Here is a 14,494-nt window from a genome sequence, read left to right on the forward strand (position 1 = left end):
TAAAACCTCCGTATATATAGGTGGGAGGGAGGGGGCCTTGCCTTGGGGCTCAAGGAGCCCCAAGGGGGTCGGCCGAGTCCAAGGGGGAGGACTCTCCCCCCCAAACCGAGTTGGACTAGGTTTGGTGGGAGGGAGTCCCCCTCCCTTCCCACCTCCTCCTTTTTTTTCTTTCTCTCTTGATTTTATTCTCCTTGGCGCATAGGGCACTTGTGGGCTGTCCCACCAGCCCACTAAGGGCTGGTGTGTCTCCCCAAAGGCCTATGGGCTTCCCCGGGGTGGGTTGCCCCCCCGGTGAACTCCCGGAACCCATTCGTCATTCCCGGTACATTCCCGGTAACTCCGAAAACCTTCCGGTAATCAAATGAGGTCATCCTATATATCAATCTTTATTTCTGGACCATTCCGGAAACCCTCGTGACGTCCGTGATCTCATCCGGGACTCCGAACAACATTCGGTAACCAACCATATAACTCATATACGCATAGAACAACGTCGAACCTTAAGTGTGCAGACCCTGCGGGTTCGAGAACTATGTAGACATGACCCGAGAGACTCCTCGGTCAATATCCAATAGCGGGACCTAGATGCCCATATTGGATCCTACATATTCTATGAAGATCTTATCGTTTGAACCTCAGTGCCAAGGATTCGTATAATCCCGTATGTCATTCCCTTTGTCCTTCGGTATGTTACTTGCCCGAGATTCGATCGTCAGTATCCGCATACCTATTTCAATCTCGTTTACCGGCAAGTCTCTTTACTCGTTCCGTAATACAAGATCCCGCAACTTACACTAAGTTACATTGCTTGCAAGGCTTGTGTGTGATGTTGTATTACCGAGTGGGCCCCGAGATACCTCTCCGTCACACGGAGTGACAAATCCCAGTCTTGATCCATACTAACTCAACTAACACCTTCGGAGATACCTGTAGAGCATGTTTATAGTCACCCAGTTACGTTGCGACGTTTGATACACACAAAGCATTCCTCCGGTGTCAGTGAGTTATATGATCTCATGGTCATAGGAATAAATACTTGACACGCAGAAAACAGTAGCAACAAAATGACACGATCAACATGCTACGTCTATTAGTTTGGGTCTAGTCCATCACGTGATTCTCCCAATGACGTGATCCAGTTATCAAGCAACAACACCTTGTTCATAATCAGAAGACACTGACTATCATTGATCAACTGGCTAGCCAACTAGAGGCATGCTAGGGACGGTGTTTTGTTTATGTATCCACACATGTAAATGAGTCTTCATTCAATACAATTATAGCACGGATAATAAACTATTATCTTGATATAGGAATTATAATAATAACTACATTTATTATTGCCTCTAGGGCATAATTCCAACAACATCTAGGGTAGCTCCGCCTCAGTGACCGTTCCCCTCATAACAGAAGCACTTAGTCCCGGGTTTGGGTTCAATCTTGGGTTTCTTCATTAGAACAACAACTGGTTTGCCGTTTCATGAAGTATCCCTTCTAGCCCTTTCCCTTCTTGAAACTAGTGGTTTTACTAACCATCAACAATTGATGATCCTTCTTGATTTCTACTTTTGCAGTGTCAAACATTGCGAATCGCTCAAGGATCATGATATCTATCCTTGATATGTTGTACTTCATCACGAAGCTCTAGCAGCTTGGTGGTAGTGACTTTGGAGAACCATCACTATCTCATCTAGAAGATTAACTCCCACTTGATTCAAGCGATTGTTGTACTCAGACAATTTGAGCACATGCTCAACGATTGAGCTTTTCTCCTTTACTTTGTAGACAAAGAATCTTGTCGGAAGTCTCATACCTCTCAACAAGGGCACGAGCATGAAATCTCAATTTCATCTCTTAGAACATCTCTTATGTTCCGTGACGTTTCAAAATGTCTTTGGTGCCTTGCTTCTAAGCCATTAATTATTACGCACTGAACTATCACGTAGTCATAAAAAACGTGCATGTCACATGTTCGCAACATCCACAGACGACGCTCGAGGTGCAGCACACCGAGTGGTGCATTAAGGACATAAGCCTTCTGCGCAGTAATGAGGACAATCCTCAGTTTTATGGACTCAGTGTGCAAAGTTGCTACTATCATCTTTCAACTTAATTTTCTCTAGGAACATAAAAACAGTAGAGCTATAGCGCAAGCTACATCATAATTCGTAAAGACCTTTTGACTATGTTCATGATAATTAGTTCAATTAATCATATTACTTAAGAACTCCCACTCAAAAAGTACATCTCTCTAGTCATTTGAGTGGTACATGATCCAAATTCACTAACTCAAGTCCGATCATCATGTGAGTTAAGAATAGTTTCAGTCGTAAGCATCTCTATGCTAATCATATCAACTATACGATTCGTGCTCGACCTTTCGGTCTGATGTGTTCCCAGGCCATGTCTGTACATGCTAGGCTTGTCAAGTTTAACCCGAGTATTCCGCGTGTGCAACTGTTTTGCACCCGTTGTATGTGAACGTTCAGTCCATCACACCCGATCATCACGTGGTGTCTCGAAACGATGAACTGTCGCAACGGTGCACAGTCGGGGAGAACACAATTTCATCTTGAAATTTTAATGAGAGATCACCTTATAATGCTACCGTCATTCTAAGCAAAATAAGGTGCATAAAAGGATTAACATCACATGCAATTCATACGTGACATGATATGTCCATCATCTTGTGTTTCTTGATCTCCATCACCTAAGCACCAGCATGATCTTCTTGTCACCGACGCCACACCATGATCTCCACACCATGATCTCCATCATCATGATCTCCATCATCGTGCCGCCATCGAAGTTATCGTGCTATCTATGCTATTACTACTTGTTGGGGATATTACCTATGGGTAACTCGCCCTTAGTGGGCCGGGTCACCAAAGGGGCGACTTACCATTTACCGCGCGTCCTGTGGCCCAGAAGCTGGATGGTGGTTCGAGAGGTCGTGCGGATGATGGATTACCTAGAAAGCTCCTGATTGTGGGGGACATGGTGACTTAGAGATAAGGAAAGCGACAAAGAGTAGCATGGCAGGACTTTGTAAACCCTAGGGCCTCAACCTGTATATAAAGGCGAGTCTCAGGGAGAGGTCAGGCGAGTTAGAGAGAATCAAGAGCTAGGTCAAGCGAGTTACGCCCTCCTTGTAATCGAAACCACCATTAATCCACACATAGCAGGACGTAGGCTTTTACCTCCTCAAGAGGGGCCGAACCTAGTTTAATCTGGGTCTCGGTTTCGCTCACCCCCTTCGAGTCGCCACCAAGGTGCGATGGCTCCATCTCTAAGTCCTTTCATGAAGACATCTGCCGTGACAAAACCACGACAGTTGGCGCCCACCGTGGGGCTAGTGCACGGTGTTGTTGAGTTCTCGAAGGGAGCCCTATCGAGGCTAGAAAGCTATGCGGTCAACATAATGACTAAGAGCCGCCACGGGAAGTATTGCATCAACAACTCGCTGTGGGAGCCGGTGGCCGATTCCGTTGAATCTGGCTACCGAGTCCCCTTCAGCAAAATCAGCGTCTTCATCGACATGATCGGGACGCCCGTGCCTGAGCCGGACATCTCGACCGACATCGTCGAGCCAGCTAGGTATGTCCTCCCCGTCACACGGCGGGACGGGAGTCGCCACGTTTTCATCGGTTTTACGCAGGGAGACGACGCACAAGACGAAGTGGCGGGCCAGGAGATCACCCCTGTCAATTCTGATGGCGAATCATCCATGGGTGAGACGGTTTCGATCCACCCTCTTGAGGAAGCACAACTAGGGGGGCTTTCATTGGCAATGGATCTCGAGGTCTTCGAGAGGTCCCGCTGGCAAATCGCCATCTACATGGCGGGGTTAGCACAGCCTCAGCAGAATCCAACTGGCAATAACAAGACCGGGGGAACGTCCAAACCCCCAGCACAAACCATGGCGGAGCTAGCGGCGGAGGTCGCCAACCTCATGACAACCACCGTCACATCTGAGAATCAGGAGGCTGTCAACGCCGAGCTAGCTAAGCTGCGGGAGGCAATGGCCAAGGCAGAGCGGGACATGGAAGCAGAAGCCGCCAGGGTGGAGACACAACAGGACGCGATCGCAGCAGAGACGGAGCAGCTGAACACCGAAGGCTGGCGTCTCGAGAGACAGCAGCTCGCGTCCGATGCCGTTCACCAAAGGAGGCACCACGGGCACATCCCGACCGACTTACATCCAACTCACCTTTTCGACACCCCGCGCACCCCCAGGGCGGGTCCTGACCGGCCTTTACAGACCGTCCCGTGGGGAGGAGCGGTTCCCCCACCCAATCCACCGCCGCCCCAGCCAATGGATGCCCATACGACTCAGTTCCAGACGCCACAGGGTCACTTCTCGAATCCCGTAGACAATGTGCTGGCGGCAACCCACCACCTGGAGTCCCTTCCAATCTACGGAAACACCCCGACCGAGGTAGAAGCCAGAAACGCCATAGAGATGCTAAAGACGGCCATGGTTCAGCACACACACTATTCTCATAGCCTTGATCAGCTGCACTCCACGCCTCAGGCGGGTCACACCAGAAGTCGCCATGAGGACTTCCCCGCAGTAACTAGTGGGCTGCGACGATTCCGTCAACACGAATCGCTCGGGATGCCCGACACGCGAGCCCAGGATATCATGGATGCAGCACGAGCCGTGTGTCACATAGAGCCAACGGCCGCGGCAGGTCAGGCTTACCTGGCTTACATGCCATCACCTCCCGCGCCCCTGGACGCTGGGGGCAAGCACATCGGGGTATCGTGACTTGCACCAGTTTTACGCAACGAGCGCATGACGAAGGACTTCAAAGGGCCCCGGAAGGTCCCGAATTACTCGCCGGATCTTGAAACGGGGTCATGGATCAAGAGCTACGAACTCACGATGGACATGCTTGACGTAAACGAGGCGGTCTGTGCTAAGTACTTCACTATGATGCTTGAAGGGATGACACGCACGTGGTTGAAAAACTTGCCGCCCAACTCCATCAATACTTGGGCGGAGCTAAAGGAGCGCTTCATCAAGAACTTCAGAGGGACCTGTAAGCGCCCGATGACCATCGTTGACCTACAGCACTGCATCCAGCGGCCGGATGAGTCAGCCCATCATTGGACCCGGTGATTCGCGGAAGTTATTCATTCATCAGAAGGCATTTCGGTGGCTCAGGTGGCATTGATCCTGGAGAAGAACTGCCATTACGAACCACTGGTACTGAATCTAGGGAGACTTAAGCGAAAAGTACAGGACATGGGCGAGTTAATGGATACCCTCACGAGTTATGCTGAGTGGGACGACACCAAGGATCCTGGAGAGGAGGACGACAAAATTAGTACCGCCAGGAAGGGTGAGTTACACAAGGGCCACTCTCAGTTTCAAGGCCGGGGAAACCACCACCATGGCAGGCACGGCAAGAAGAGACAATAGGAAGGTCCTACGGAATTTGTTGCTAATACTAATACTGGCAACGGAAACCCACGTAAGAAGAAGCGGGGCTTTAGTGGGAAGAAACCGCGTAATTACCATGAGATGCTTAAAGGCCCGTGCCCGCAGCACGCCACGGCCGAAGGACCGGCGACTCACTCGTGGGAAGATTGCTATGTGATGCAGGAATTTCGGGCCGAGGCGCTCAGGAGAGGTCAAGGTGGCGAACAGGCCCAGCGACAGGAACAACCCGAGGCATCCGGGTCACGCCAGGTCACGTTCGGTGGTTTTCCTAACGAAGGACCACAGGGTGGGTCACAGCCCAACACTGGCCAGTACCAAGTTCACAACCAGCAGTACCACCCGCCGGGAGTGTTCCAGCACCCCCCCCCCCCGCAAGGGGACCCCCAGCGGCAGGAAGATGGTGGCGGGTTCCAGAATAACCCCAAACAATTGAACAACGGGCAGTACCACGTGTTCACCACCAACACGTGTAAGCGGGATCATAAGGTGAAGCATAGAACTTTAGTAGCTGAGTCGACGCTCCCCCAGTACCTTCACTGGTCTGCGCAACCCATAACCTGGAGCAGGGAAGACCATCCACCCCGATTAGACAACCCTGGCGACTTGGCTTTGGTCGTGGCTCCCCAAGTCGGGGGGGTACACCCTCTCCAAGGTTCTCATGGACGGAGGCAGCAGCATCAACATCCTATATTTCGACACTTTCCGGCGGATGAACCTCTTGGAGAAAGACCTGTTGCCATCATCCACAGTCTTCCACGGCATCGTCCCCGGTAAGTCGGCATATCCAATATGGTGTATTAAGCTTAATGTGGCTTTTGGCACAAAGTCAAATTACAGGAGCGAGTCCCTCCTGTTCGAAGTGGTCAAAATCAAGAGCCCCTATCATGCGCTGTTTGGACGGCCGGCGTACGCCAGATTCATGGCCCGCCCATGCTATGTTTATCTCAAACTCAAGAAGCTCGGACCTAAGGGTCCTATTACCATCAACGACGACAGGAAGATAGCCCAAGAATGTGAAGAAGGAGACGCGGCTTATGCCGAGTCAGCTTGCGCGACTGAGGAGCTCAAGTTTCACCAATCCAATGTTGACCCGGCGGACATGACGCCGCTCAAAAGGCCGACCATCGATTCTGAGTCGCCTGTCAAGTTTAAACCAACGGACGACACCAAGGTTATCGACTTTACGCCGGGCGACTCCACCAAGCAGTTCACTATTGGGGCGGGTCTCGACCCCAAATAGGAAAGCGCGCTCATCGAATTCATCCATGAGAATCGGGACATCTTTGCATGGAAACCTTCCGATATGCCGGGTGTACCGAGAGAATTCACTGAGCACCATCTTAATACTGACTCTAAAGTTAAGCCGGTTCGACAGTACCTTCGTAGGTTTAATGAAGAACGTCGTAAGGCGATCAGAGAGGAAGTAGCCCGGCTCCTTGCCGCCGGGTTCATCATCGAGGTTTTCCATCCTGAATGGCTGGCTAACCCGGTCCTGGTGCTCAAGAAGAACGACACTTTCCGCATGTGCATTGACTACACTGACCTCAACAGAGCTTGTCCGAAGGATCCCTTCGCCCTTCCCCGCATTGATCAAATTATTGATTCGACGGCGGGTTGCGAACGTCTGTGTTTCTTGGACGCTTATTCAGGATACCATCAAATAAAGATGGCGGTGGCGGATCAGGAGAAGACATCCTTCATAACCCCATTCGGTGCGTTCTGTTACGTGTCCATGCCGTTTGGGCTCAAGAGTGCGGGGGGCAACTTACGAGCGCTGCATCCAAAATTGCTTGCACATCGAGATAGGCCGTAATGTCCATGCTTATGTGGACGACATCGTGGTCTGGTCTCACCGCAAGGAGTCGCTCTTGGAGGATCTCAAGGAAACCTTTGGCAACCTGCGCGTCTACCAGATGAGGCTTAACCCCACCAAGTGCGTCTTTGGTGTCCCTGCGGGGAAGTTATTTGGTTTTTTGGTATCAGAGCGTGGCATTGAGTCCAACCCGGATAAGATTGAGGCAATTACCTCACTAGTGAAACCAGCCAACATTAACCAGGTCCAGCGTATGGCGGGTCGAATTGCAGCCCTAAGCCGCTTCATAAGTCGCCTTGGGGAGAAGGCCATCCCTCTCTACCAGTTGCTAAATAAAACTGATCGTTTCAGATGGACGGACGAAGCCAATGAAGCCTTTGAAGCCTTAAAGCGGCAGTTAGCTAACCCGCCGGTGTTGGTGGCTCCGGCAGACAAGGAACCTATGCTCCTGTACATTGCAACCAATTCCAAAGCGGTCAGCGTGGGAGTAGTTGTCGAGCGAAAGGAAGAAGGAAAGGAGTACCCGGTCCAGCGACCGGTGTATTTCGTCAGCGAGGTCCTCACCCTCTCCAAGCAACGTTACCCACATTGGCAAAAGCTGGTTTTTGGGGTGTTCATGGCGAGTCAAAAGCTGAAGCATTACTTCCAGGAACACCCGATCACGGTCATCAGCTCCGCCCCCCTCGGCGACATCATATAGAATCGAGAGGCTACTGGACGGATTGCTAAGTGGGCCATCGAGCTTGGATCCCATCATGTGCGATATACACATCGGACGGCCATCAAATCTCAAGCACTCTTGGACTTCATCAACGATTGGACCGAGTTACAAATCCCGAAGGAGAGACCCGATCTTACTTATTGGACCATCTATTTCGATGGGTCCAGAAAGTTGGAAGGCTCGGGGGCTGGTGTGGTGATAACTTCGCCTCAAGGTGACAAGTTTTGCTATGTCCTTCGGCTCATGTTCCCATGTACCAATAATGCAGCAGAATACGAAGGTTTGCTTCATGGTTTGCGACTCGCCAAAGAGATGAATCTCACACGAGTGAGATGTGTGGGCGATTCAGATCTGGTGGCGCAATAGGTTTCTGGCACCTGGTATTCACGAGACCCTCTGATGGCGGCTTACACACGAGCTGTGTCAGATGTGGCGGGTCACTTCAATGGTTATCAAGTGGATCACATCGACCAGTGGCTTAATGAAGCAGCGGAGCTCTTTCCCGCCTTGGTTCACAGCGTAAGCTAGGTCTTCCCAATGTATTTTTGGATATATTACATAACCCTTTGGTGAAACTGCCTTCGGAGGAAGATTTAGCGGTACCGGACCCCGAGTCTCAACTTGTGGCGGCTCTTCATGCTACTCCAGACTGGGTGATTCCTTACATGGCATACCTCACCAGAGGCGAGTTACCAGCCGATGAGTTGTTAGCTCACCAAATCGTCCGTCGGTGTAAATCCATGGTCATACACAATGGCGAGTTACACAAACGAAGCACCTCGGGGGTATTTCAAAGATGCGTCTCTTCTAAAGAAGGATCTACGATCCTCAATGAGATTCACGCAGGCGACTGTGGTCAGTATGCCGTGTCCCGATCCTTGGTTTCTAAGACCTTGATACATGGGTTTTATTGGCTGACGGCTCACATAGACGCAGAGGAGATCGTTCGCCGATGTGATGGCTGCCAAAAGTTTGGACGCCAAATGCATGTGTCGGCTCAGGAATTGCGGATGATACCAATCACTTGGCCGTTTGCTGTTTGGGGGCTTGATATGGTCGGCCCTTTCAAGATGTCTTCCACCAAAAAGACTCACCTATTGGTGGCGGTTGACAAATTTACCAAGTGGGTAGAGGCGGAACCTGTTAGCAGTTGTGACGCTGATACGGCCGTCAAATTCTTGAAGAAGCTGATTTTCAGATTCGGATATCCTCATAGTATTATTACTGACAATAGTACTAATCTATCCAAAGGTGCAATGCAAGAGTTTTGTTCACGAGAGCATATCCGGCTTGATGTTTCCGCGGTTGCACATCCCCAGTCTAATGGACACGCAGAGAGGGCAAATCAGGAAATATTGCGGGGGATTAAGTCTCGGCTCATGGTACCCTGCCATCAGTACTGTGGAGTATCAGGACGACTCCAAACCGCTCCGTGGGTTTACTCATTTCTTTCTGGTCTACGGAGCAGAAGCGATATTACCAAGTGACATCAAACATGATTCCCCACGAGTCGCCGCCTATGTGGAATAGGACAACGAGTTGGCGCGACAAGACTCGCTGGACGCCTTGGAGGAGGAACGTGACTTGGACGCATCACAATCGGCGATTTACCAACAGGACTTGCGACGTTACCATAGTCGTCGGGTCAAGAACCGAGTTTTCGAAGAAGGCGACTTGGTGCTCCGTTTGATTCAAGATCATACTGGTATGCACAAGCTATCACCTCCGTGGGAAGGACCGTTTGTATTTAGTAAGAATCTTCGGAACAGCTCATACTACATGGTGGATCCTCGCCCAGATCGGCCAACTACAGAGGTTGAGACAACTCGCCCCAAAAACATAGCCCATCCGCGGCCTTGCTACACTTAGAGCCATGAGCTCCGCCCTTTTTTCTTTATCAGTTTTTAGAAAATTGTAATCCATGAATTATGAAAGCAATAATTCCGGCACCCACGAACTTCGGGGTCTCTCGCCATTTCAGCTTTTGAAACAATTAGTCTTTATTGTTCTATAAGTCGCCCAAACATGGACGCTATCAAGGTCAAAGAGCGTAAGTCGCCATGTGATACGTCTCAAACGTATCTATAATTTTTATGGTTTCATGATGTTATCTTGTCATCTTTGGATGTTTTATGTACCTTTTATATCTTTTTTGGGACTAACTTATTAATTCAGTGCCAAGTGCTAATTCCTCTTCTTTTGTGTTTTTGACTCTTTTCAGATCTGATTTTGGAACGGAGTCCAAATGGAGGCGGCGGTGGCAGGGCTTGTGGCCTCCCTGAGCGCCCCCTGACCTAGATCTTTGGCCTATATATTCCCTAAAATACAACAAAAAATCAGGGGATCCACGAAAATACTTTTCCGCCGCCGCAAGCTTCTGTTTCCGCGAGATCTTATCTGGAGACCCTTCCCGACGCCCTGCCGGAGGGGACTTTGGAGTTGGAGGGCTTCTTCATCATCATCATCACCCCTCCAATGACTCGTGAGTAGTTCACTTCAGACCTATGGGTCCATAGTTAGTAGCTAGATGGCTTCTTCTCTCTCTTGGATCTTCAATACAAAGTTCTCCATAATCTTCATGGAGATCTATCTGATGTAATCTTCTTTGGCGGTGTGTTTATCGAGATCCGATGAATTGTGGATTTGTGATCAGATTATCTATGATATATATTTGAGTCTTTGCTGATTTCTTATATGCATGATTTGATATCCTTGTAAGTCTCTCCGAGTCTTGGGTTTTGTTTGGCCAACTAGATCTATGATTCTTGCAATGGGAGAAGTGCTTGGTTTTGGGTTCTTACCATGTGGTGACCTTTCCCAGTGACAGTAGGGGCTGCAAGGCACAGATTAATTAGTTGCCATCAAGGGTAACAAGATGGGCTCTGTCGTTGATATGAGATTGTCCATCTACATCATGTCATCTTGCTTAAGGCGTTACTCTATTCTTTTGGACTTAATACACTAGATGCATGCTGGATAGCGGTCGACGTGTGGAGTAATGGTAGTAGATGCAGACAGTATCGGTCTACTTTTTTTGGACGTGATGCCTATAGATATAATCATTGCCATACATGACGTCATGACTTTGCGCGGTTCTATCAATTGCTCGACAGTAATTTGTTCACCCACCGTCTACTTGCTTTCATGAGAGAAGCCACTAGTAAACACTATGGCCCCCGGGTCTATTCACATCTATCATTTCCATTTTCGCTTTTACTTTGCTTTGTTACTTTGTTGCTTTCAGTTCTCACTTGGCGAACAATCTATAAGGGATTGACAACCCCTTCATAGTGTTGGGAGCAAGCTTTTTGTGTTTGTGCAGGATCTTGTGATACTCCTCCACTGGATTGATACCTTGGTTCTCAAACTCAGGGAAATACTTACCACCGCTGTGCTACATCACCCTTTTCGCTTCGAGGGAACACCAACGCAAGGCTCCAAGGCCACGGGGGAAATCCTTTGCATATTTGCCTAGGAAGTCCCTTAAGGCGTAGCCGTAGCAGAAGGATTCCTGGTGCCGTCGACAAAAATATTCCTGGCGCCGTTACCAGGGAAGCACAACTGACATCAGAAGTATTTCTGGCGCCGTTGCCGGGGAGGAGAGATCAAGATCTATCCAAGTAGGTCTCACAAACTCATCTCTTGCATTTACTTTTGGTGCCAGTTGCCTCTCGTTTTCCTCTCCCCCACTTCACATTTGCCGTTTTCATTTGCCTTTCTCCTTCTCCGTTTTCTTTTGCCTTTGTCGTTTCCCTTTGCCGGTTTTATTGCTTGCTTGTGTGCTTGTTTGTTTGTTCAAGTAATCATGGCTGAAAACACCAAACTTTGCAACTTCTCGAGCACTAATAATAATGATTTTATTAGTACTCCGATTGCTCCCGCCACTAGTGCGGAATCATATGAAATCAACGCAGCTTTGCTGAATCTTGTTATGAAAGAGCAATTCTCTGGCCTTCCTAGTGAAGATGCCGCATCCCATCTCAATACCTTCATTGAGCTTTGTGATATGCAAAAGAAAAGAGATGTGGATAATGACGTGATTAAGTTGAAACTTTTTCCTTTCTCGTTGCGAGATCGCGCAAAAACTTGGTTTTCTTTTTTGCCTAAAAATAGTATCGATTCTTGGAATAAGTGCAAAGATGCTTACATATCCAAGTATTTTCCGCTGGCTAAGATCATCTCCTTACGTAACGATATCATGAATTTCAAGCAACTTGATCATGAACACGTTGCATAATCTTGGGAGAGGATGAAGCTTATGATTAGAAATTGTCCCGCTCATGGCTTGAGTTTGTGGATGATTATACAAATCTTTTACGCTGGCTTGAATTTCGCTTCTCGGAATATCTTGGACTCCGCCTCAGGTGGAACGTTCATGGAAATCACGTTAGGAGACGCTACAAAACTCCTAGACAATATCATGACCAACTACTCTCAGTGGCACACTGAAAGGTCGCCTGCTAGCAAAAAGGTGCACGCTATAGAAGAAATTAACTCGCTTAGTGCTAAGATGGACGAGTTGATGAATTTGGTTGCTAGTAGAAACGCTACCGTAGATCCTAATGACATGCCACTATCTTCTTTGATTGAGAGTAGCAACTCTAGTTTGGACTCGAATTTTGTGGGTAGGAATAATTTTGGCAACAACAATGCTTCCAGAGGAAACTATGTTCCTAGGACTTTTCCTAGTAACTCCTTTAACAACTATGGCAATTCCTACAACAACGCATAGGAAATCACAAAAAATTACCCTCTGATTTAGAGAGTAATATCAAGGAGTTCATCAACTCTCAAAAGATTTTCAATGCGTCCATAGAGGAAAAACTACTCAAAATTGACGATTTGGCTAAGAGCGTTGATAGGATGTCTTGTGATATTGATGCTTTGAAAGTTAGATGCGCTCTTCCCAAGGTCAACTTGGATGAAACTTTGAAAGCTATGCGCATCTCCATGAATGAGAGCAAAGAAAGAACCGCCCAAATTCGTGGTAGGCATGAATGGTTTAAAAGGGTGCGTTCTAGTGATGCAAATCACGAAGATCTTAAAGTGCTTGGTGTGTCTCCTCTTGAATCTTTGTTTTCGCGTGTCAAACCTATTATGGAGGGGCTGGATATGAATCCACTTTGGTTGAAAAATGCCCCAATGATTCGGAGTCCACCCAACTTGATGATAAAGGTGTGGAGAGTGGAGTAGAAGAAATCAAAATTTTGGGTAGTAATGAAACTCCCACTTTGGATTTCAAGGAATTCAATTATGATAATTGCTCCTTGTTTGAATGCATTTCTTTGATGCAATCCATTGTAAACTCTCCACATGCTTATAGCCAAAGCAATGCCTTTATCGCACATATCGTAGATGCTATGATGATATCTCTTGAAGAGAAGCTCGAACTAGAAGTCTCTATACCTAGAAAACTTCATGATGAGTGGGAACCTACTATCAAAATCAAGATCAAAAACTATGAATGCAATGCTTTGTGTGATTTGGGTGCTAGTGTTTCCGGAATTCCAAAGTCTTTACGTAATATTCTTGGTTTTCATGAGATTGAAGAGTGTTCTCTTAATTTGCATCTTGCGGATTCTACTGTCAAGAAACCCATGGGAAGGATCGATGATGTTCTTATTGTTGCAAATAAGAACTATGTACCCATGGATTTCATTGTACTTGACATAGATTGCAATCCTTCATGTCCCATTATTCTTGGTAGACCTTTCCTAAGGACTATTGGTGCTATCATCGATATGAAGGAAGGGAATATTAGATTTCAATTTCCTTTGAAGAAGGGCATGTAGCACTTTCCTAGAAAGAAAATAAGATTGCCTTATGAATCTATGATGAGGGCTACTTATGGTTTGAGCACCAAAGATGACTATACGTGATTTCATCACCTTTTTGCCTAGCTAAGGGCGTTAAACAAAAGCGCTTGTTGGGAGGCAACCCAACGTATCTATCCTTTTTCTTTCTGTTTTGTGTTTTCCACACTTTCATAATTCTGTTATGATTGTGTTTTTTGTGTTTCATTTTGCGTTTGTGCCAAGCAAAACCGTTATGATTAGTCTTGGGGATGATCGTTTGGTCATGCTGGAAAAGACATAAACTTTCTGCTCACGAAAAGATTTTTTTCTTTCTCTAAGAGCTTTTGAGTTGATTCTTTTTGCTGCTGATTGCTATGCAAATTCTTCAGACTATCGTAATTGTTCAGAATTTTTGAAGTACCAGAGGTATACGAAATATACAGATTGCTACAGACTAGTCTGCTGTTAACAGATTTTGTTTTTGTTGTGTTGGTTGCTTATTTTGATGAAACTATGGATAGTATCGGAGGGTATTAGCCATGGAAGATTGAAAATACAGTAACCAAATATCAGCATAAGTAGAATTTAAGTTTGCTACAGTACCTAAGGAAGTGGTGGTTTGCTTTCTCATACTAATGTTATCACGAGTTTCTGTTTAAGTTTCGTGTTGTGAAGTTTTCATGTTTTGGGTGAAGTTCTTATGGACAAAGAGATAA

Source organism: Hordeum vulgare, chromosome 6H (genome assembly GCF_904849725.1).
Source record: "Hordeum vulgare subsp. vulgare chromosome 6H, MorexV3_pseudomolecules_assembly, whole genome shotgun sequence".
In the NCBI taxonomy this organism is placed as follows: Eukaryota; Viridiplantae; Streptophyta; class Magnoliopsida; order Poales; family Poaceae; genus Hordeum; species Hordeum vulgare.